Source organism: Caloenas nicobarica, chromosome 1 (assembly GCF_036013445.1).
Source record: "Caloenas nicobarica isolate bCalNic1 chromosome 1, bCalNic1.hap1, whole genome shotgun sequence".
In the NCBI taxonomy this organism is placed as follows: Eukaryota; Metazoa; Chordata; class Aves; order Columbiformes; family Columbidae; genus Caloenas; species Caloenas nicobarica.
Window position 1 is genome coordinate 102,857,789 of NC_088245.1, and position 25,829 is coordinate 102,883,617.

Below are 25,829 nucleotides of genomic sequence, written 5' to 3' on the forward strand. Positions count from 1 at the left end.
CTGTGCAGTTTCTGCAAGGGGGACAGCTGTGCATTGGGGCGCTGGGTGCAGCCACCTTTGAGGCGGGGAGCCGGTGGACACCTTTTCCCTCAGCTGCTGTCAGCTCGCCCAGCCTTGTGCCCCATTTTGTGGTGCTGGTTTAATCTTCGGCGGTCGGTCTGATGGTTCGGTTCGGTGCGGTGCGCGGATAAATATTGGTGTGATGTAAAGGGAGTGACCCTTGCCCTATTTAATTATATGTTGTTGGGTTCTCAAGTAGACATCCTGCACGGCACAAAAAGGCGGGGGGGGGAAACACTACAAAGCCACACCCTAAAAGTTAGGCTTGCGTAGTAAATTTTCAAAGTCTGTGTTTAGACTGGATAAAGGCTTTCCTTTATGTTGTCTTAACATGTCTCTTGCTATTCTCCACGAGGATTTGTACGACGTTTTTCCTTTCTTGATGCTCAAGTCTTAAAGTGTGTATGCTGGTGGGGGAGGGGAAATGTTGTGTTTGGTGGAGCTCATCGAGTGTTTCACGAAAAAAGAAAATATTGCAGCATAATGTTGCAGAGAACTGAAATACTCCCTTGAAAAGCACACTCCTCAAGTGAAGATTTGAATAAAATGGAGTGTAAAATTAAAATGTCAAGACTGGTATTTTAGGCTAATAGTATGAAAATAAATATATTGTGCCAGAGGGAAATCTGATTGTGGGTAATAAATACAAGGTCTTTACTCATGACAAATATAATGTAATATCTTTCTTCATTAGCCCATTTATTAGCAATTCTTTAACTGAGACTGCTTGTGTGGCATATACAAGTTTTAACATCATATATTATACCTTGCTTACCATGTGGCTGCACATGCTGGTGTTAGGCCTCTTCCTGTCGTGTAGTCAGTGTGCTGTCAGATACAGAGACACTGGGCAGGTTTTGAAGTAAATATATTCATTCTGTGATAGCAGATGTTGTTGGCAAGGGAGCAGGATTGTCCTAGTGTGTTTCGGCACTGTCGTTTTTTTTTTTTTAATTATAGATAATTGCAACATCTCAACGACACAGATAGTAAAAAGGGGAAGCTTTTCAACAGAAGGTTTGTAGAGGGGGTGGGAGGAAAAAGGAAAGTGAGAGGGGGAGGATGCTATCGCACTAAAAGTACATTACACCTTTCTTGGGCTATACGCAATAATGGTAAAACTGGTGGAGATTTGAGCAGAGCTGCTGTAGTCATCTCGGTTTAACACCTTCAGCAAGCTAGGCAACAACCAAGGTTGTTTTTCCTCCCCCTAAGATGAAAATGTGTGTTTGAGAACCAAAGAGGATTAAAAACAACATATACATGTAAACACTGTCAACTACACAGCTGTCCAAGTCTCATAAGACAAAAAACCCCCAACCCTCTGCAGATAAGTTATCATCTGAATACATCCTCTGCCCTTCCCCCACCCAATTAAGTAAGATAATTCCAATGTCCTTTGCCATGCCACTGCTGTGAGTTGTGCTACTTGTTCTTCTTTTCAGTGGGTGGCAAGTATCCTCCACAATAAGAGTATCGAAATAGCAAAAACAAGTTAAATTTTCGATGGGCAAGGGGGACATGTCTGTGCCTGGAATTGTCAGGCTTCTGCCCCACCAGTTTGCCCAGTTTGGTCCTGTCATGGATTTAGAGGTGAGTTTTCCCAATTTCTGGGGCCAGAAGTAAAACTGTTGTCCACTTGCTGTATCTCATGGGCTGTTGCCTCCTGGAAGAGGTTCTTGAGCAGAGACTCCTCTGGCCGTGACAGTCATTGAAGGCGTTACATCCCTGAGCTTGGAAGGAGTAGAGAACATCCATCAGCACGGACGGGATGTTTCTCAGTAGCCAAGTCAGCAGTGCAATGTGCCTGGGATTTAGTGATATGCCGAGTTCAGTTCATTGTGGAAACGGGTCTGGAAAACCTGACCCAGGGCTTTAGCCTGGCGATTGCTGTAGATAGTGGGTGGGTGAGCGTTTCAGTGCCATGAACTCTTGCTGTTTTCTGTTGGATACTGCTACAGTCTAGTGCTAGAATCGACGCCGTAGTCAGTATTGAACCAATGTTGTTTATATTTTAGTGGTGCCAAGGGCCCCCATTCGAATTGGGGCCATTTTGGGTATATTGTACATGACAGTTTTTGCCCTGAAAAAGTTGTAATGCGAGTAAGTGAGGGAGACAAAAAGCCAGGAGGGTAAATGGTGGAAAAAACTGACTCAGGGGAAGAGCAGCTGATTGTGGTGCCTTATCTGCGGAACAACAGCGTGACCTCAGCTGGTAGGAGAGAGGAGGGTTGTTAACACCTGGCAGCGCCGCCGCCGATAAATTTGGCTGCTCTGTGCAAAGAGGGTGCGGGCGTCTCCTTTGCCTTCACAACATGCGATCTGTACCCTGCATTCTCTCCACCATTAGCTTGTTTAATTCCTATTATTATTTTTGATGATGTACACCCGCCTGCCTGTAAAACGATCGAGGTTTTGTAACTCTTGAGGGCAGATTATTTTTTTCATAATCTTCATTATGAGGCAAGATGGAAGTAATTTGTAAACATTTTTTCAGCTGCTAAATTAAACTCCATTCCTTCTTTCCCTCCCCCTCTTGCCTATTTTTAGTTAGGAGGAAATAGCTGACCTCTTTACAGCAAGAACCCAGACCCCCTGGGTGCCATTTATAGGTTTCTACCAAATGGCCTACTTGGACGAGTTGGTTGAAATTAAACGAAAACATTGGAACTATGACTCTACATAGGAATAGCAGCCTTCCTGTCAATACAAAATCTGTCATTTTAATGATACTGAAACAAATGTCCAAAGGTAAAAAATAGGGTTTAGGTTATTTTTCTTTTCTTTGGTAGACAAGAGGATATTTTAAGTTTGGTGTTGTTTGGTGAGTGGTTTGTTTGTTTGTTTGTTGGGTTTTGGTGGCAGTCTGGTCATTAGTATAATGGAATTTCATTTAAAAATGACTGATGGTATTTTGTTTTACAAATACAAGAACCCCTTGAGGTTAGGACTATGTAAAAATTAGGTGGAATCAAAGAAGGATGTTCAGCCTCTTAAGACAAGATCATAGTTTCTTGCTAGTTTTCTTTGTGTGTAGAGATCTGATGCTAAACAGAGATTTATAAATAGTAGTTACTAATATTTAGTAATTCCATGGAAATATAAAAAATTGCTTCAGCAAGCTTAACTGAAAGTTTAAGTATGGATACAAGACTGGTTTTGAAGGTCAAGGATCACAGGCATCTTGCATTACTTTTCTCGTGCATGTTTGTGTTTAGTTTAAGTGATATTGGTGCTTTAAAAATATTGGACTCTTGCAGCAGGTATTGGATTTCTTCATTTGTTGTGTGAGGAAATAAGTGTATATGGGTGGGCGTGCAGCCTGTATGTTGCCTCTGTAATCCTCTGTTCAGGTCCCAGCCACCAGTCCCTTTCTTTACGCGGAGTTAATAGTATGACTGCAGAAGGAAAAGAGGCTTGGGGTCAGGTGCTTCTGATGATTCAGCTTCCATTTTTATAATCTTGTTGACTTTATGTAATAAAAGGGGCATCACAGTGTTTAGCCTCATTTCTTGACCTTCTCTATTTGTGGCGTGCGCAACCAATACGTGACCTCTTGTCCTATTTAAATTGGAGTGCATGTGAAGATTGATAATTTTATATGAAGTTACAATGGGATTTTACGCCAAGAACCCTATAGTATCCATACAATACAAAATCATAACGACAGTGCTGTACTATGAAGAAGCAATTATTTTCATATTTTAGCTAAGTGCATTGTACAAATATAGTTTGGCTTGGGTGTTGGATCTTACTCGTTTGCTATGAGAAGCTACACAGTACACTACACATGTGGACAAAAACGTGTTTCTTGATGCTTAGATGACGTGGCTCTTGGCCTGTTCATGAACAGACAAGTAGCACTAACAGTGTATAATAATTGTGTGTATATATATATATAGTCATGAGAATACCTTTGTTTAATTAAGTGCTGAGTTTTATTGACTCTGCCATTGGAGGGTGAAACAAGGCTTTTTGAGAAGCCGTGTTTGCCATTAATATGTAACGGTCGCTCTATACATCACTCCACTGCTGTTCAAAACATGATTGCATTCACTGACCTAAATTTCATTTAAGCTCCTAATTCTTGGTTACATTTTAACCTCTTACTACTATGTAGTAGGTTTAGAATGCATTTTGTTACATAAAATCATAATTTTATGAGGTGGAAAGATGTGGTAACATCAAATGTGATTTTTTTTTTTTTTTTTTTTTCCTATGGAAACACAACTTTCCCATACTTGCAATAAATTATTGATGGAGCAGAGAAGCAACGTTTTTCCCTTGGGCATTAAAAATACTTGGAAAATATCCTTTGACGTTATCTTCAAGAAAACAAAGAGGATTTTCTTTTGGTGGATAGATTCCCTTTGTCATTCTGCAGAATAATACAGTTGTTGTGCTCCTTTTTGAAGGCAGCAAACTGCACTGGGTGTGCAACTTTGGCTTCTGCTGTATTTTGCTGTGTAGCACCATTATCTTTTCATTGGTCTTGTACCATTGAATGGAAACTGCAGAATATTCTCCACAATGCAAGAGCAAAGCCAACTATTTACGATTTATATTTCTGAACAGAATAATCATGTTATAATAGCATGGCTGAAAGGATGCAGTTGCATTGTTACGATTAACATGTATACCGCTGTTGTTACGTTTCATGCTTAGAAGTGTCCACTGATGAGTTTGTGGCAATTTGAACACAGCCTAGTAGCCTACAGGAAAATAATTGAAAAGACTTTCTTCCGAAAGAATTGATCTTCACAGTGTGCAGCATGAGATTTTTAGAAAGTGAAGTAAAAATCCAGTGTGGTGTGGGTTGTTTTTTTTTTTTTTTTGTGAATCCATATATGTTGGTAACTTACATTTAGGAATTGTTATAACCATGTGATGGGTTCGGTGTCATTCTGCAGCTACAAGTCAGTTGTTGTCTGTGCCAGTGAGTTCAGTCTGGTTGCCACTGGCAGAGGGTGTGTGTGTGTCCAGAGACCCATTAGTATTAAGACTTTTGCTAGCATATAGTCTCAGTTGGGATTGTTAACCAGTAATCAGTTTCACAAATATTAATTGTTTAAAATGATCTACACTAATTGTCATGTGTCTGAGTGTGTGCACCTGTGCTCGTATGTACATATATGTGTATATACATATATACGTATGTAGATAGCATTAAGGTAGCCTGAGAAGTAACTCCAGAGAAAAAAAGGGGTTACCTTGAGGTTGGAGAACGGTGCTGGAGTGTGATGGATGGGCTCTCAAACCCTGAACTGGGACGTGCTTGGGTTTCTGGCTCTAGTCAGCAGCTCTGAAAGTGGTGCAGAGCTAGTGGAGTGAATGTGGGACTGGGCCAGGCTGGATGTCAGGTTTTGGGAGAAGGCAGAGGTGCAGCACCCTTTAATTACATGCTTGCTGAAATGTGGCAAAGTCAGGAGCGGATGCTGTGCTTGTACATTTGACTGAGCATGATGCGACCAGGAGGTAACAACTGGGGTACCTTGCGTGGCTGAGGAATGCATTTAAACTTCAAAATGATAATATCTTTCATTTTTTCCTCTGTAATTCTGTTCAGTTTTAGGTTACTTTTAGGAATAAAATTTAAAACCTAATTTCAACAGAGAGATTGAGGTGAAATTGCCTTCTTCCCGAGCATTCTCCACAGATAGGGCTGAGCTTTGCTGACGGGGTAGGACAGGGAATCCAAGCACAGACAGTGCCTGTTCATACTGTGGGGATTAGTTTCCAAGGATATCTATCTTGTGCTTTTTACAGTCACAAAACAAACTTAACTCTTCTCATGCCCATTTACATGCATACATGAATTAGACCTCTAGCAATTAATTTGGCTGCAGAATTTATTGAAACACACCAAAACTCTTCCGATTTTTTTACAGAAGGTGTTGGTAATGCTGCCAGTTACATGCATTCAGCTCTCTTTAATTGGAGCTTAACTTTGCTGGTTTGGGGTTTTTTTTTTTACATTTTGGATTGAATTTTGTCCTTTTTTAACATGTGTGTCTGTAGTTTTATGTCTTTAGTACAGTTTACTTTTTAATTTCTTGGTTTTTAAACCAAAATAATGTAATCTGGAAGGCACAGATAAAAGGCACATTGAAGGATTATTCTAATGAGGAACACATCTTCCTTCCTATCCTAGTTCTCAAAAGTGGAAGTAAAGACCAGAAGCAGGTACATTTTTAATAACATGGCATGGTGTTCAGAAGACAGATTTTGTGTCATTCTGTGAAAGGTATTCATGATTTCTTTATTTCCATTTTAACTATTAATGTTTTTTGGGGGGTTGATGGTGTTATAACTCATTAACAATGCTCATTTGTATTTGTAGGAATCTGGGTTTATATTAAAAAACACAAACACGCGTGGCTCTATGCTTCTGCTTGTATCAATAAGTATCTTACATAACCAGTTAATTCAAATGAGCCAATTAGTTTAAAAGTAGTGCATGACAGTGTATCGTAAAAATTCACCAGCTTCATTCTCAGAGGATTTTATGCACTTGGAAAAAAACATAAGGCAAGCTGAAAGGATGGCCCTAAATACAATATTAGCGTGGGAGGGAAGAACCTATTTATTGCATGCAGCTTAAATTTACTAAACCGTTAACATAATGATGACTCTCGCTGCTGATGAATTAAATCAGCTTTTCTGGGAGGCCACCATCATTTCTTTACTACCTAGTCTGGGTAGAGGTTAGGTAAAAAATTAAATGTAGCAGTTTGAATTGAATTGAATGATGGGCAGTTTACAAGAAGGAGGAAGAAAAGTGTGAGTAGATTACCTCAAAAGCTACGCCACGCTGATTTTTAACTTGCTGACCGTCAAGTAGCCAATGAAAATTTTTTAGGAGTTTTCTGAACTGTATTTTTTTTTTGTCTTGGCTAAGATGACATACCTTCAAAACACTTATTCCTGTGCATGTCCTGTGTTATGATGGAAGTATATATGATATGTGGGTATTTTCTAGTTTGTTGGTGGTATTTTGTGGTTATAGCAATGGCTTTTGTGTCTGTTTTTTCTAATGTTTTGCATGTTTGCATGCATATATGCTTACTGCTGGCTTACATTTTTTATTTAAAATTTTGCTTAGGGTAAGCAATATATTCTTCATGGTATCTATTACTTCAACAATAGCCTGTATTTTGGGTTAAAAACCACTTGAGACGTGGAAGGGTTCTGTGTTCTGTAATAACAACATGTTAAATGCAATTATACGTTGTCAATTTGATCATACTCAGTGAATGGTGCCTTTGTAGATGAGGTGTGTTGTGCGTAGCAGGTGTTCATGGACGTGGAGTACAGTGTGAAAGAAATTTAGTATCCTCTTACTAAAAATATATAGTGACCTGTATCCTGTACATATTTACAAAGTGTTCAGATAACTACAGTGAACACTTTGTAGTTGTTTGCTCCTATTCTCACATTGCCGTGAGATTAGTTTGAAGTACAACTATTTTCCCTTTTTTAAAGTAAACTTGAATAGGTATCTATTAAAAGAAAATAATCTCTTCCTTAACATCTTTAAAAGGCAACTAGTAGGGCACAACTTTCCACAGCTGGATACTTTAGTGGAATGTAAAGGATTTATCGGCCTACCATCCTACAGGACTACTATGAAGATCTTATTAATGACTGTTTTTGAAGAATTTTGAAGATCAAAACACATTGTAAATTTATTTTGTTGCTATTTTATTAAGAAGTGTTATGTAAAATTCTGCTTACTGAAAGCACAATCCTATTTTCCGTCAAATTATAAATTAGGATAGCAAACTAAAAGACAGTTGTGAAAAAAAATTATCTCCCTTTTGATGGTGAGTTTAGAGTTAGAAGTAATGATTGCTTTAATTTGTTAAATTTTTGTTAATCTGTTAGTTTCTTGGCTAAACAGAGTTGAGTTTAGGGTATTAGATTGTGTCTGAACAATCCTCTGTTGGGTTTTTCCAACCTTTTTGTAATCACATTTAAACTTCTTTTTTTAACCTTCCCCCCTCCCCAGTGAAAACCATTGGAGTTTATTTTTTATTGGAGTGAATTTAAGAGGTTTCATTTTAGTAGATATTTGCTGCATTTTGTGTTTTTTCTTTCTGTTAGCTCCGCGATACACAGGTAACGCCAGCAAGGACAGAGTTGATAATACACTTGTGTTCTGAACGTTCAACAAATCCTCTTAAAGCTGTGGCCTGATATTGCAAAAATGTATTTGGCGTGCACAGGAGACTTCTAGGATCAGGCCTTATATGATGGCAGCACAGGTTCTTGACTGATTAAGTAAACATTTCTGAGCATGTTTTAAAGTGGCTGATGACGTGTGTGATTTTAGCTTTAGTCCTGACAGTTGGTGTTCTTGTAACGAAACGGAGACTGTGGCGTCCCTCTCCTCTCCCATAGCCCACATAAGTAGTCTTTTTCCTGTGGCAAGGGTGTCAAACTCATTCACCAGGGGCCACATCAGCCTCGCAGTGGCCTTCAAAGGGCCAAATGTAATTTTAGGACTGTATAAATGTAGGAGTAGTTACTAGTTACACCCCTGCTCTATAGCTCAACTTCCACAATCTATTTTCAATACCAGTCTTATCTGAATCCTCACAGTGTCCTTTGAAGTTTCTGTAGCTGACAAACATGAAGTTGAGATTTAGAGCCCCATTTCTTTAAAATGTGCAGGAGTCATGTTGACTGTGCTGAAATTTGCTTAGGCTTAATGTTTTGCAGTATAAAGCCTAAGACTTAGAAGTTTGAGATTGCAAACACATGCACTGAAGAGTGACCATGACCAGCTTAGGTGGATGGTTGGAACCTGTGACTTTTTTCAGTCAAATGTACTTAGTTTTCATAGGCCAGCCCACATCACAAGGTCTAAGAAACCCTAGCAGCAGCCACCCATAAAGCAACTGGCAAGCAGTGGCAGGATGCTCTCATCATTGCCTGTCTAGGTCATGTATAGTCTTAAAACTATTCTGCCAGCTATGACCTGTCATATAAAAAGCCCACAACATCAGGTCTAGCACCTGATGCTTGTCTTTCACATCAGGGTTGAGAGTGGCCATACCCTCTGTGGAGACCACGTGCCAGCCTTCCTGCGCAGGGACAGGTATGCCCAGGTGTTTTACATCAGCCAGAGGCTGGAGCTATACATTCTCTGACCCGTTTTGGGATGGATCTCGTCAGTCTGGGTCTTGTCACTCTGCACAGACCTCAGGGCCGAGCCTACCCCAGCTGCCTGGCTCCTGCCAGCTAAGCCAAGCCTTCTGCAGGTACGGGTCCTCCAGGTGGCTTGGGTGACGCCAGGGAGGCTCAGTTGGAAGGCGTCCTGCAACTGCAAATCAGATGCTGGCCATATAAATACATATAAAGGTTTCACTGGTCCTAAATACAAAAAAAATCCATAGAAGGGGAATGTCTGTGTGCTGGTGATGTGGTGTATGTGTTTTAATATAATTTACCGTTTTTCTCGGGAGTAGTTGCTCTGCGTATGTCAATAGTAGATATTATGCAGTGGAAAACGATGCAGAGGGAACATTAAATTTATTTTTCTAACCTTAAAAATAATTTTTCTGACTCAAATGTTTTTCATTTGATGACTCAGACGTTTCTACAAATAGTTGCTTTATATAAATGTATGATTATTTATGCTGTTAGCATTGTCTTGATTGTTATTTTTGTCTTTGGAAATACATACGGTTATTTCTCTGGTGTCTCAAGTGGAAGCGAATGTCTTGCCAGCCTATTTAATGTGCTAACGTATGTGAGAAAGTATGGCCTGTGGCCTGAAACATCATTTATGTATTTGCCAATTGCCTCAGTCTTTTAATTTCTGTTTGTATGCATTGCATTTGGTTAGGTTGAATTTATTATTGATTTCAAGCGTTTGCAAATATTCTGCTGACAGACCGTTTGCTTGTGTCTCCTTTGAACCAGCATTTTACCCTCATTAGTCTATGGATGTGTTCTTTTGAGTGTTAGCCAAATGCACTCATAAAACCAGCAAAATTAAAAGAAAAAGTAGGAGAGCTGTGTGACCTATTATTTGTAAACAACATTATGAAACTGCTTTTCAGTGTTTCACTCCATGTTATGCTATGTTGTTTTTTTTTTTTTTTTCAAGTTTTCAGGCTTTCTGAACTTTCCATTATACACAGCCATTTGCTCATGTGTTTTAATTGCTTTTTTGTTGTAGTTTTTGTTTTGGTACATTCTTGTTTGGTTTGGTTTTGAATACCAAGGCTACTAGGTAAATAACTACAGTAATATTTACCAGTTCTCAAATTCTGTAGTTTCAAACTGTCTTGCAAGCTGCTAGGGGACATAGGAACTGTTTTTTTAGAGCTCCGTGGGGGTAAAAAAAAAAAAAAAAAAAAGGAAGTCTGTTGTCATTCTGTTCAAATTCACTGTACGAGGTATCTTTGTAGGTCCAAAATTTTAAATAGATTAAAACCCACTGATCTAATTATTATATATTGTAAACTTAAGGATGTGATATCTATTTTTATGACTTACTGTTTTGTGAGTGTATATATTATTACACAAGTAATAATCTTTGTTTTCACCAAAGATAATTTATACCAACATTAAATTTTGACATCATATTTTTTGTATTATGTAAATTTTTATGAAAATATCCCTTTTGTTTTGTAGGCTGTGATCAGTATTCTCTGATAGAACACAGATCTGGCTGATCTTTAGTTGCACAAAGAACGATCTAGAGAGGAGCGTTTGGATTCTCTTAGTTTGTGTTTATCAGGTCTGTCACATAGAAAGCCTGCTCAGCTTATTTTAATTTTCCTTTTTTTGGGGTCTGGTTTGGTTTTAGACTCCAGCCATTAATATGATACCATCACATTTCAGTAAATCCAAATTCTTGCATCTTAAAATGTCACTGATTTTGTTGCTTGATGTTACCACTTTTCTGTTCTCTGCCCAGGAGCAGCCCTGGGTGCGCCTTGATGTCAGGAGGGGTGAGGTGGAGGAGATGTGGATGGAGAGGGAGGGGGTGGGAGGTAAAACAGGCTCTGGCTGTTTGCGCATTCCAGGCAACAGTAGATCTGCTCTCTTTGAGGCCTGAAATATTTTCCTTTTCACTATCAGTCTTACAAATCTGGGGTATTTGGGCACACTGCCAATAAAAATAAATAGTGATATGTTAATCTCTTAGATGGAAATGTAATAAACTCAATTTTACCTTTTTGTGTGTGTGCATAAGAATAAAGATTAACAGCACTCTGTAATTAGAATGTGACATATTTAGAAGTACTGAAAATTATGACCATTGCTATACTTTGTTCAATAATTGCCTATAAAAGGACAAAGTAAATTTGACTCTTTCCTTCTTTCTAGTTTGTTCCAAAGGGAGAGTCACATAATCAAAATATTTTTGCTAACTAGATTTTCTGTTTTCAGCATGATAACCTTTGGCTCGAGGAGCTGACAATGGGTCCCTCTTTCTGATTTCTATGTAATGCATGCGTGTATGTGCATTTTTTTCATTTATTTGGAGGTGGGTTTAGTCTGCTTTGTACTCTCTTATTTGATTGTTCTGGTTTCCAGCACTTGTGTTTCAGAGTTCTGATGAAATCAGTTACATGAAGCCTTCCACCTACATGCCTTTTTTTTTGTTTTGTTTTGTTTTTTTTTTAACTGTTTGAGATTATTTCCTGCAGACTGCACTATAATACAGACTGAGCAGGCAGGCAGATGAATAATGATTTCTTCCAGGTTCTGCATAATATAATGAACAGACTTTCTGTTTATTATTATTTATTATCAATGTTTGTATACATGTGACTTCCTTTCCTGAAGCTTGCTTTCTTGGGCTTCTTAAAGCTATATGCTATGTGTGCCCTTATTGTTTTTTTTCCAAGTGGTGCAGTAATGCCACTTTGTCACTCCAGCAACTTGCTTTGTCATTGGGACTTGAGGTGGGTTGACTTGTTATTGTTTCTGCTTTCTAAACAATATTTGTTGCCCTCCAGACATATTGGCATGTCATTATGACACCAAAACCCAAGACAGTCCCTCTGAGATAACAGCCGTTACCTACAGTCTTAAGAGCATCCTAGCACATGCAGTGCAAAAGGTAATTCAGACTATATAGTTTTTTTCCAAAGGCAGTTAATTGCTTAAAACTTTCTTGTGTAGCTGTGACTGTCAGGTGATCAGCATTTAGAGGCATTAAACCATTTTTTCAAAAATGGTAGGCTACTTCAGGTAGACCACCAGCAACTTGGATAAACACATGGTAATATCGCTCTCATCATGTAGTGACCTGGATCTGAAGCCAGAGGTTGTTTGGGGTTGCTGTCAGGTGAGATCAGACTGTTGAGTTTAACCTAAATGGCAGTAAACACTAAGGCTGCCCACACCTCATTATTTCTGTGCTTTTATGACAGACACTCAAGACTGTTTGTGTACTGGCCATGGCTCGCGCTGATTGTGTTGTTATTAATGTGTGTCTCTAGCACGTGGACTAGCTGGGTGCTTTGAGGCCAGCGTTTGCTAATACAGATACCTAAATAAGTGGCTTGGTTTTCCAGAAGCTTTGAGTGTGTATAGCTCCAAGTGAAATCAGAGGAATTAGTGGCTGCTTAGTGCCTGGATAAGTAATTACTCTTACTGAGGAGTCTAAATACAGGGGTACATCATAACATTCTGACAACAGATCACCACCCTCTTTTTCCACCGAAGTTAAATAAAAGTAGTACTACAAAAAGTACTTTTAAAAGATTCTACCAAGCGACTGCTGCCAGACTGTTTATAGATATTTTTTTTTCTTTCCATTTTCATATGTTTCTTGAAAGGGCAAAATTTGGTCCTGATCCTCAGAAGCAGCTCCTCATATTTAAAATACACGTGACTCTGTGAAGGTGGTGTATGGTTTGTATTGAAGTTAGGGGGTCTTTACTGCAAATTGGTAACAAGTTTGTTTCCCATATGTGTTTAGTTTTATTTAATCTAACATTTGATGTAGTGGGAAGATGTACTATTATGTAGTGGTGGTTTGATTTAGTGTTTATTACAAATATTTCCTACCTTGAAAATAATGGAAACATGTTTTGTGGTTGAAGTAGTAGAGACTGGGAACCTAGTTCTATTTTTCAACAAACAAAAACCCCAAAGAAACAAGAATATGAAGTATAATGACCTAATTACCCCCCCAAAAAAACCCACCCCCAAACAAACTAAATAGTTCTCAAAATTAAACAGACTTACGTATTAATTATGTGTAGAATATCTAGAAATAAGTAGTATCAAATTATGAACTTTGTGTGATCCATATACAATTCTTATTCAGTAGAGTCTTGGAGGTTTTTTGTGTGTGTATGTTTTGTTTGTTTGGGTTTTTTTTCCGTTAGTACCTTAGAGCTATCTGAATGTTAGTTGAGGAGAGTTTAGTGAAAGCTACTTATTAAATGAAATTTGAAGTGAACAACAAAATGTGATTAACTGTTCCTGTCTACAGAGGAGTTCAGGACCCATGAAATAGTAACTTAGACTTCCTTCTCATTTCTTTCTCTTTTTGTTTAGGGTGAGAATCTGAACCTGTATGAGGCATACCATAGGCTGTTTAAATATCTACAGTTAATTTCAAACCACAGAAACTATGAAATGAAATTTTAGACAATACATTTAAAGTTTCAATCGTCATCTTTTTTCCTAGTTGACAGCAGTCTTTGACAGCTAGTCACACTATAACAAGTTTTAGCAAAACAGTCTGGGGTTAATTGTTCAACGCTACAGATACCACTTAATTACTTTCTTTAGAATTGTTAATTAGTACTTATTATTTTTTGTTTCACAAAATTTCCTAGACATCTTAGTTATGAATCTGGCTGATATAGTAAAAAAGAAAAAAGTGAACAGTAGGGCCCTGTCAAAGGAACATGCAGCTGGTGATGGAAAGAGGACACTTCAGTATTTAATTTCTGTCTTCAACCCAAGCCGATTAATGAGCAATATGTGCATTCACGTAGTTGTACCAGCATCTAACTTTGTATTTGTATGAGTCTCCGCTCAAATTAGGAGGGAACCCCACCTCCCTGCAATATATGAAAACATAAAGACAGCTTGTAGTGTACCTGCAAGCTACTGTTTCAAGAGACCTTTCACAGGTAGAAGTAAGCTGGAGAAAAGGAGCATAATTTGGTTTTTGCAGGAGGAACACCTCACCCAACTGACAGATTTTTTTTTTTTTTTTTTTTTTTTTTTTTTTTTTTTTTTTTTTTTTGGGTCTTGCAATTTCTGTTTCAAAAAGGTTTCTCTCTTGACTGGTTTCACAGTTTTTGAACCTGATAGTTTCAAAGCCTATTGTAGGCTGGTCCGCTTCCTGTGAAGAGCGATATTCAGTGAGCTGTTTGTCTGTGCCACATCACACTGGTGAGAGGTAAATTGTGTTTTGATCCTGCAGGTCTTGCTTTGCTTATTAGATTTTATGTTCCTTTTGGGGGGTGAAGGAGGGAGCAAGAGAGAGAGAAGCAAACAAGAGTGCTGATATGGTGCGGTTTTATTGGCGAGAGGGGCATGTGTGCCAGCTTTCTCCAGGTTTGATCTTGGGGATGCTTGTCAGTGGTAGGTCTGGTTTAGGCTGGTGGCAAACCAGTAGCTCGAAGAGGTTGTGGTCTCTTGGAAGGTGAGCATTTACACAGGGCCAGTTTTCAACCTTGAATTGAGAAGTGGCCTTTCTGAGAGAGGACACTGGTTCTACAAGGGTTCATAAATGGCTACAAATTGTCATGTTGACAAATCTTAAAAAAAAAAAAAATCAACAAACAAATGAAAAGAAACCAAAGAAGAAAAAACCAAAAACAAAACAAAAAACCCAAACAATAACCCAACCCTCAACATTTCTCACCAAACCAAAATTGAGCAGATGACAGATTTGTTAACTGAGCACCAAGGATTGTCTTAGGATGTAGGTGCTTACGTTTTGAGTTGATTCTCAATTGTCAACTTGATGTGTGTGGGAGGTAAAGTGAACTTTTCATGAAAAACATTCTCATAAGAATAGTTGCTATTCCTGGTTCTTCTGGTACATGTATGCGTATGTTTGGGGAGAAGGGAAGTGACATATTAGTGTTTTCAAGTCTTCTAAACCAAAGAATTGTGTCACTTTTTTTAAGCAATGAATCTTTAGATCGTATCCAGTTGTTTGGCTGCTGGAAAGATATACTTCATTTTCCCGAAAATACAGTTTTCTTATTTTACAAAACTGTAATTTTATCATTATAATTGCAAGCATTATAATTAAAAGGCTGGTGATAAAAAGAGTATGTAAAGGAGTTGATTATGTCTACTAATACAAGATCAAAATTAGGCCGAGATGCTAATGTTCTTCATCATGCTTCCTTATATAGACACATACACCGTTATTCCATTTGTTTCTGTAATAGTTTGCAGACCATTTCAAGCATTGTATGATTGCCAGTGCCGCACAGGTTGGTCATGATCGAAAAAGGAGCTGTTTTTAGAAACACGAACTGATCTTTGTACCAGTTACAAATATCTCTCTTTCCCCCTTGAACTTACCTGAGTGTAGAAATAAACTTAATAAAGGCATTCCCCGCCCCCCCAAACATCTGGCTTTCCAGTTCTTGAACATTAAAACCAAAGTGCTGATAGCTGCATTTTGGTGAATATGTTTAAGTTGAATCTTAGAGTTTGACTAAAAAAAAAAAAAAGATACTTCCCTTCCAAATGTATTTTTATACTTGAAGAATACTTTTGTGAAATATGTGGTTTTATTGTAGGCCAGACATTTACTTCGGATGGGATGTGACCATTAAATATGTATTAAATATTTATGCCTGTGCTTAATTGCATACACAATACTTTCATGGACATAAACAGCAGTCTCATGTGCAGAAAGTTTAGTGTGTTTGTGTATGTTTAGGACTTGGCTTTCATTGCTAGTTTATAATCTCTAAGAATTTCCTGTCTGGAGTAGAAATGTTTTAAAATGCATCTTATTTCTAGTTTGTAGGTTTTAAATACAATACTCAGTAACTAAAAGCTTTCAATGGGCAGTGAACAAGTAGTTGCTGGGCCTTCTGGTTCGTCTTTGTGGCTCATGTTTTATCTTTGTCAGTGTACCTCCAGTCCCCTCTCAGCAAAAACTGGGTGAAGAGATATTTGACTGGTGCCCTCAGTGCTCCTAAGGAAGAACAAGTCTGTGAGGCTTCTATGTAAATAGCATGGCATTTAGTAATGAGAAAATTAGCAACTCTGTTAATTGCCCATGAGACATACCTATGTAGAATTGTTCTTTGAAAGTTTCTTTCAAGTAATCTTCATATCTAGCAGTCTGGATTTTATATATCCACTAGCAATGCAAACTCATTCTGCAATGAAAAGCAAAAAATGCAAATTCCAGACATTGTCTAGTCACAGTTAGTTCCTCCTGATTTGGTCCTTAGTGAAGTTAATGCTCTCCTTCTGAGATGAAGGAGGCCTGTCACCAAGGGAATGAAATAAATTATAGTGGTATTAAAAGGATAAAATAAAAAAACCAGGCGTGCAGATCACAGATGAAACTTTAGTCAGATGAAGGAAACAGTTGTAAATATTCAGTCTAGGTCATAGTATAGGAAAAGGGAACTCGTGTGGTCCCCAGGCAGTGTATAGGGAAGGGTTTGGGTGGTTTATAAATATCTGGGGTACTTTCTCCTTCTTGCGTTAAACACAGGATTTTTTCAAAGTCTTTCTCTCTAAGGTAGGGAATAGGCTTCATTTACCAAGCCGTTTCGCAAAACACTGCAGACGTTTTTTGTGTTGTTAAGATACATTGCTCGCCGTGTTTCCCAAAATTTCTCTGAGGTCAGCATGTTTGGCTCTGTTTCTCACGGGACTGTCCCTGTAGACTGCAGGGGTGTCAAACTCATTTTCACCGGGGGCCACATCAGCCTGGCGGTTGCCTTTGAAGGGCCGAATGTAATTTTAGGACTGTAGAAATGTAGGAGTAGTTACACTGATACAGTCCTAAAATTACATTCGGCCCTTTGAAGGCAGCCGCCAGGCTGATGTGGCCCCCAGTGAAAATGAGTTTGACACTCCTGCCGTAGTGGGGTCCAGCAGACCTGCCCTGGCAGAAGCCACGTTCAGGAGGTGCTGGGCATCGCAGGCCACCTCTCAGTGTCACGGCTGGCTCCTCACAGCCCAGCATGTAAGGAGCGTAGACATGTTGGAATGCACGGATCTCCTCTGACCCAGATGAAACATCTTCTGGGGCAGTGTAACACATTTGATGGAGCCTCTGTGCATCTCTCCAAAGAGCACAAGGAAGATTTTATCAGGGTGTTTGCAGTTGCAAAACACGTCTGTTGGGAGATGTTTTAGAAAGCCAGGGAGGAGTTTTAACAGCAACACGATGGGGCAGCAAAGCCAAATTAGCATCGCAGGGCCATGTGACTGTTGAAATATTACTGTCAGATAGCTTCCTGCTGGTGGGTGATGAGGGCTGGGGTGTGCCCTGTGGGGATTGAAGGTGTCACACCTTGAGGAGAGCACACGGCCTTCTCTGCCCAGTAGGGACTGAGCGAGGTGTCCCCCTCCACTCCCGCTCCCTGGCAAGGCCTGTCCCTTGGCTGCGGCTGTTTTTTGATGCAATTAGTTTTTATTGACTGAGACGACCTTAATAGGTTTCATTTACGTTCCTTGCTTTTATTGCAGTTTAGCCCTCTAAATACCCAGGAGACTCCTAAAATAACAAAGATACTATTAATTAGAAGCTAAAAGGAATGTAAGGTTTAAAACAATACTTTTTTTTTTTTCTTTTAATACATGTATGTATTTGAAACTACATCTTCAGTCTTGGAGTCATACAACAGCTAAAATGTTTTGACAAGTGATAGCTGAGGTTACTAAAAAAAGGAAATCTGTGTAATTATATTTTTCTTTTCCCCCTTCTCTTTTTGTTTATTTTGCATATCTGGGACACTGCTGTCACAGTCAGTTTCATGACAGTCCTCCAAGGCCACTGTTTTTTCCCATCCAGTCTGTCGGATGTTTTACCCAATAGTGAGGATACTTTTAAAATAGTAAGAATAACATGAAATGATTTTCAAATCTGTAAAAGCAAACATAAGAATTAGGACTGATTTACCATCTGAAACTATTCTGCCCCACTTGTTTGACATTAGGCAGATTTCACATTGGTGGTATCTCTTAAAATGGGGAGAAAGGGAGAGAGAAGAAGTAGCAATAGATACATGAAAGACCTTGTAGCTAAAAGGCTAATGTGTAATAGAATATTTTTTTGCCATTTGTGCAATCCACAACAAAAGAATAAAGGCAATACATTGGACAAGAAACTAAACTCTGCTGGTGTGAGATGAAAATTTATCTGGTTTATTTTACTTTTAAAGATATATTGTTTGTTTTTCTGCTAATGAGTGCATGCCAGATTATTGTTTACCAGTTACCATTCTAGTCCAAATCAGAACTGAAGTTGGCAGAACATAAAGGAAATTTCAAGACAGCTAAATATGATTGCCCAGAGCTTCATTTACTGTATATTTTTGTAACATCAGAATTACAATAGATCGAGGAACAGGCATATTAGGGTCACCAGCACAATATGGTATTCGGTTCAAATAACTCCTTTTTTTAAAAATTGATTCATCCTATTTAAAATCTCAGTATTACTGCCTTTAAAATTAAAAATCCAATTGTCTATTAAAAATAGAGCTGTTTAGAGTGGAATACTAGTATGGACTTCTCTGAAACTTGTTTCTTGCCCATTGTTTTGAATTTACAATTTCTGCACAGCCAGTACCCAGTTAACCAGTGATAGAAACTGAGTAGCCAAAGATGAAGTCCAGAGGACAATGACCATTTCTTACCCCTCCCTGAAGAAGTGTGTATAAAGCACCATACGCTTTTGCCTTGTGACGTGGCCTGACTGGCTTTGGGAAATGCCATGTTATTTAGGTGTTTTGCTCAGCTGAGAAGTATGGTAATTTGGCTGGATCTTAAATTGTACTGCCTGAACATAAGAGTATGAAAAGGTTGAGAGGAAAAAGAAGCTGAAGTCATCAATTTGTGTGCCCTGGGCATGTTGACGGGTATTGGCTAGAATGATTTCTGCCTGATCTCAGCACTTGCCAGCAGAAACCAGAGTTTGTGCGCTGAATGAAATGGTAGGTCAGTCCAGAAACTTTCCTTGGGCAGTACGAATGAGCTTGGGGATCCTGAGTTGGTATGTACCACCTGCCTAAGTGTTGCTGAGGTTTTCTAAGAAACTAAATTTGTGTGATTTGCATTCATAGAGTTGTAGAATATCTCAAGTTGGAAGTGGCCCATAAAGATCATCAAGTCTGACTCCCTGTTCCTCGCAGGGCTACCTAAAACTAAACTGTAGGACTAAGAGCATCATCCAGACGCTCCTTGAAATCTGACAGGCTTAGTGCTGTGACCACTTCCCTGGGGAGCCTGTTCAGCGACCAACCACCCACCCAGTGAAGAACCTTTTCCTAATGTCCAATGTGTCATTGTCTGTCCATCCCTCCCACAGTAGAATGCTTGGCTCTATTAAACATCAGCCATGTTCAACAGAGTAATGTGCTCAAAAGTCAGGGTTTCCTACAGGTGGTGTGGAAATTAGTGGCGAGGAGATGAAGGAGACCAAAGTCATGCCAATCCCTCCCAAGATGGGAAAAACGCAGGTCCTGGTTCATTCTGTGGGGCAGCAGCTGACTTCGCAGTTGGGAACGTGCGTGCCGCCTGGCCAGGCAGTGTGTGGCATCATCTGGGTTGTAGCAGAAGTTTGTGAGGCTCTTCAGCAAACAAGGGATATGAAAGCATAAAAAAAGATTCCTTTAGTTCTGTTGCTTATAGAACAACATATTTGTTATGTGGGCTGCAGGCTGGTGTGAACTTAATTCGAAGACTGTTGCAAATGCCTATTTGCAGGAGTATGAACTTTTTTAAAATATGCTTTTGACTGTAGTTGTGAAATTCAGATGAAGTTTTAAATCCATCAGTGAACTGACTGTTTTAAGCCCATGTAGTCATATTTCTAGAGATTAGATTTTTACAAATGAGATATTTTTAGATGGATGAAATGAGCATATACCACATGCTAGAGGTATGAAGCAGCTTTAGAAGTTGTAAGTTTAAAGCCGCCTGTTTACAATATGATGTTTTGAAGTCTAATGGTCGACAGTATTTGTCATGTAGTATGTCATTATGGAAATGTAACAGAGTTCTAAATGTCTGCAGAATTGCTGTGCCGAAGTGGAGGATCATCAGACAAATTTATTGTTCACTGAGCAACCAGAAAATTTATGATGATAATTAAGATTTCTTATGTAGTTAATTTCTGTAACATTTGCACGAGGACTTCTTCTTACTAAGCTATGTACAAGAACATGTATAAATTCCTTTGAGATATTGGTGTGTGATGTGTAATACATAAGGACTTCTTGGTTTTTACACAACATTTCCACCCTGACCCGCAATAGGAATGTGGATTTTCTTCACATTTTTATTTTGTTTATTTTCTATTATAGTCTGTCTGGCATTTCAAAATATAGCTTGTATATGACAAAATACCTGCCTCCACCAGTATGTACATTTTTTTGAAATTAATTGTGGTATGGGTCTCATCCATATTGGTCTCAAGAGAACAAACCACCTTCTGGGGTGCATCAAACACAGCATAACCAGTTGGTCAGAAGAGCCGATTGTTCCACTGTATGCAGTTTAAGAAGGATCTGAATGCCCTTGAATGCATCCAGAGGAGGGCAACAAACCTGGTGAAAGGGCTGTCAGGAATGTCCTGTGAGGAGCAGCCGAGGACTCTGCGTTTGTCTAGTTTGGAGAAAAGGAGGCTGAGGGGTGACCTCATGGCTCTGCAGCTTCCTGAGGAGGGGAAGTGGAGAGGGAGGTGCTGAGCTCTGCTCCCTGAGATCCAGTGGTAGGACGTGTGGGAATGGCTTAAAGCTGCACCAGGGGAGGTTTAGGTTGGACATGGGGAAGCATCTCTTGACCCAGAGGTTGGTCAAACACTGGAACAGGCTTCCAAGAGCGGTCAATGTCCAAAGCCTGTCAGTGTTTAAGAGGCATTTGGACAATGCCCTTAGTAACATGCTTCAACTTTTGTTCAGCCCCAAATTGGTGAGGCAGTTGGGCTAGATGATGGTTGTAGGTCCCTTCCAACTGAAATTATTCTATTTTTCAGCTGTGAAACTCCTGTTAATTTTGTTACTAGACGTGTAGAGCTTAGTATCTCATAGATCAGGCTGAACATATATCCTATAACCATGCAAAACATAGAAGAAAATAAAAACATAACCAGGCGTTTCTTTGGACTGGGACCTGATAGAAAGCCTGCTTTGAGTATGGGGATGTGACAGTTCAGGCGTTCTGAAACATGCGCTCTTGGCAGTCACGTCAAAGAGTTTGTTACAGTCTGATCTCAATATTGTTTTCCAGGCATAAGAAGCTTTATGCTTTGGTAATGATGACAGTGTAAAAAACGTGTGATAACGTCGTACCACCTGTGTAGATGGGGCTATTCTGCTTGAGGTGCTGCTCTGTGGTGTGTTGTTTGTGGTGTGTGGGTTGTTTTTTTTTTTTTTTTAATTCAGTTATAATCTGTTTAAAGCTTGGTCCATTTACCTGTCCCCTTGCTGTAAGCCAGCAAGTATCAAGTTGTTTTGAATGGCGTTATATTGGATTATAAAACACTTCTCCAGTAATGAGGTGCTTATTCTTAGCAGTGATTACAGAAAATGTAATGACATTAAATATATGACTTTGTGCTGAATGGGGAAAAAGGATTTGTGAAATGACAGTAAATTCAACAATTGAGCAGCTATTTTTGTTCCATTTCAAGTATAATAAGCAGTACATTCTGAAAGCATGCAGATCATTCTGCAAAAAAATTGCCAAACTTTTATTTTGGAGACAAGAGATTATATTGGTAAATGGAAGAGAGCTCAATTGGTTGTTGAGGATTAAACTCATCGTCTGTGATGATTATCTTTCCGGGACTGACACATCTAAGCTGTGACCAGTGCTTGCTTTTGTTTTCTTATCATGCTCGAATTTAAGTATTTGTACTTAGAATGAAATTCCTTAAAAACGAAAAATCATTTACGTTACTTTGCACCCTTTTTGAAGTGCTACACCCACAGCAAGTTATTTCCCTCTTGCTAGGTATAGCAGTGAAGAAATGGTGCTGTATGTGACTGCAGTGTGTGGTTGGATGTGATCCATGGATTGAATGGTTAAAACTTGAATGCCTCCCTTCACCTGCTTTTGCTCTCTATCCATTTCTCTGAGGAATTATTAACAGGTGCTGAAGGCACAAATGCTGCGTGGCCCTGAACTCTCAATGCACAAAGAAAAGATCAAAGATCAAACATATTTAAAAAAAAAAAAAAAAAGGAAAAAAAAAGGAGAACCCCTGGAGTTGGAATTCATTGTGATTGAGGACTAATCTGGCAATATTTATTAGATTTTAAGTGAGAGTGAAATATGACTGTTAACAGTCGCATCAGCTGTTGTTTTACAATCTGTTTTTCATGTCCTACCATGGGGAGGACACTAGCAGAATGAGGAGGGATCAAGAAACTATTTTAATGAAACATTAAGCACTGTTGAGAGAGGTATGGCTGGGGGTGCTGTGCTCAGAAAGAGATACAGACAATCTTCTAAAATAAGTAAAGTTAGTTCCACCCCCCCCCCCTTTTTTTTTTTTTTTTGCATCAGTGCTCATCCCATCCTCCACATCATGTTTGTTAGGCTGAAGATTTTGAAGAGATAACATTTACTTTCTCTCCGTATCAAGATCTCTATCCCATCTGTGTTGACATTTTAGCTTTACGAGGGAGAATGCTTTATGTAAAGTTTCCATTAGCCTGCAAAATATTAAATTAAGTGTTGAAAACATGAGGGTTTTTTGTGAGCAAAGCAGAGAAAGCCACTGAGATGATTTGTACTCATCAAAGTTAGGTAAAGTGGTTGGTGGTTTTTTGTGGTGTTTGTGTTTGTTTTTTTTTTTTTTAGTTAGGCAGAGAAATTGGCCTACCGCTCACTTTTCTTTGCTTTCCTTCTCTTTACCTTTGTTCAGAAAATGAAATAAACTGAACAAAGGCCACGTTCTTAATAACACTATAATTCGTAGTTGGGAATACTGTGAGTAGCATATGTGGCCGTACATTCCTTTGGCAAGTTGTTATTCACATTTTCCTTGAACATATAATTATGTATCATTGCTTAATAAGGAGAGAACTTCTTTGTCAAACACTTCCCTGTAGTGCTAAGCTTTTAAACTGCATATTGTAATAGAATGTTTTGGAATGTATCAGAAGATTCAACTGCATTTTTTTTTCTGATGGTAGATAACATTGCTACAGCATTAATTGTAGTTTAAAATAGGTAAAAGTGTAATATGCAATAGTGCATATGTGCATAAGTAGTACAGGAATATAAATGAAATCTGTCTTGACTTGCATGCATAATAACATTTTTCCAGCTTGTTTACAAAATGAAAGAATATCTGTCTCTGGTAGAAAATTCCATGTTTAAAGCAGTCTCCTACTATCCTTTGAAGTGTTAAATCCTCCTAGGTTTCATTTTTTTTGGCACAAGAGTAGTGGATATTTAAGAAGCCAACAACATTAGCTTGCACAGGAGCATTCCTGTCTTATTTTTGTTTCTAGGTCTGTTTCCTGTGTTGGGGGAAGGGGAGTTGAGAGCACAGCTGCTCCCAAAGTTCAAGACGAAGCTGTTTCTTTAGTGTGTTTTAAGCCTTGGTCACAGTTTCTTACTGGAAGTCTTTAAATGAGCTTTAGTCTGATCTTCAATTGCTCTTTTATAGGCATGAAATCCCCCTCCTTCTCCCGTCTTTTACCCCATCCTCCATCCCAGTCCCCAGCAACTAAACCCACTCACTAGTAAAACAAAACTGATTATCTGCAAAATAAATATCCAAGAGAGCCCTCAGAAGCAGAGCATTTCAACATACTTGTTTCTGAGACCAAGTAGATAATTGGTTCAGCATCAGCTTGACAGAGTGATCAATTGATATTTATTCAGAGATTTTTATTTTCCTTGTTTTTGAAATGATCATGCTTACCAGCTCAAAAGATGGGCTAGTTTGAATACCAAAGCCGATCCAGTTGAACCTTTATTTCTCAAATAAGCTAAGCATCACAGAGAAGGGGAGATGATTTTTCTGCCTGGTTATTTATGGTACTTCCAGTAATTCAGATGGAAAAGTAACCGCCTATTCCTCTCTTACATTTCCTTATATATATTTTAAACTAAGTCTTCTGTCTGAATTTTGGTATACAGATTCCCTGATCAGAAACACTTCTAGTTTTTCATATTTTGCAAACAAATTAAAGCACCTCCTTCTTCTGTTTGTCCAGTTAACATTTTTATTGGTCTGTGTTGAATCACGTGTGTGTAAAAGGAATAAACCAAGCCTGCAGTGGGAAGAATATTGGTGTTGCAGTTAGTTTCTTTCATGCACTGGCAGGACTTTCTGTTGAGGTACCTTTGCATATATAGACTAAAATGTTTGGGTGAGAAGGATAAGAACATTTTGTTGATTGTATTTGATTTTCCTACTTGAGGGAAGCCTGATGGCTGGTATGGGAAGGGTATGTTTTGTTTCAAATGTAGAATAATGGGAAATAAAAATGCTGTTGCCTCCCAGAGGCATATAGACTGGGACAACGGGTACGTAGATGGAAGTCCAGTTTTCAGCATAGTTGTTTTAAAATCTGAAGGTAGTTTAATCTAAAAAGAGCTGACAAAGGAGTAATGTTGGACTCTCGCTGTTTATTTACAGAAGTCTTGGCATACCAGGAAGATAGTAGAAACCTGGATGAATGCCAGCATTGTACACTAGGTAACCAAGGTAGCTATAAGTCCAGATTCTGATCCAGGTAAAATGGTGGAATAACTGGTGTAGGACTTGGTTAATAAAGGGCAGAGGAGAATTGCAGGTTATTGCTAAGGCTTGTCAGCATGAGTTTGTTAAAAATAGTTCTTGTTACACTACTACCCTTGGAATGTTTTCGAGGTGCTTATACCTTGGGCTGTTGACAACCAAGTGGTGTGAAAATACACATTTAGACTGCTGTAAGGTCACTCCCTTGGTGCTATTTGGCATTTTCGTGAAGAAACAAGAGCAATGCATGGTGAGAAAGATGCAGAGTAGCTGAATCGGACCTAAAGGAAGATTTGAGGTCCTTGAGTGTCTGTGTATACCAGTGGATTGTCAGTCTTCCACACCTGAACTTTTTTTTTTTAATCCGTGACCTTGTAAAAATAATCACTTACAAAGTTTATAGATAATTCAAAAATGGAACAAATAATAGCGGAACAAATGGCTGAGTGACTGTGCTTGTCAGACTGGGTAAAACGATCATTGCTTTAATATAGGGAATGTAGCATTGTGCACCCAGAGGCAAAGACATAGGACTTCTTTTTAGAGCAATAGTCACCATCCTGTGTAAAACATCTGTGGCCAAAGGGCTGACATGATCTCTGGGCACATAAACTGGGAAGCTGGGAAGGGAGATGATACTCTGGCACTGAGAGGACTAAGGCTGGATTGTTTCTTCTAGTGTCCATAAGTAAAGAAGAAAATAGATGAAGTTTCAAAGAAGAGTCACAAGAATGATTAAAGGGTGGAAACAAGCCTTAAGTAAAAAGGTTCTTTGAGTTTAAGGTATTGAGCTTAACAAAAAGCTAAAAGGTATTCTCTTTGAGCCTTCATAATGTATGAACCTCTCATCTTCTGGTGTTTAATT

At 38.8% G+C, this 25,829-nt stretch overlaps 1 protein-coding gene across 3 annotated transcripts in view; it reads left to right on the forward strand.

Moving 5' to 3' along the window:
* The window catches only part of TBL1X (transducin beta like 1 X-linked), a 203,957-nt gene that overhangs the window by 1,821 nt on the left and 176,307 nt on the right, over positions 1-25,829 (forward strand). The window lies entirely within an intron of this gene.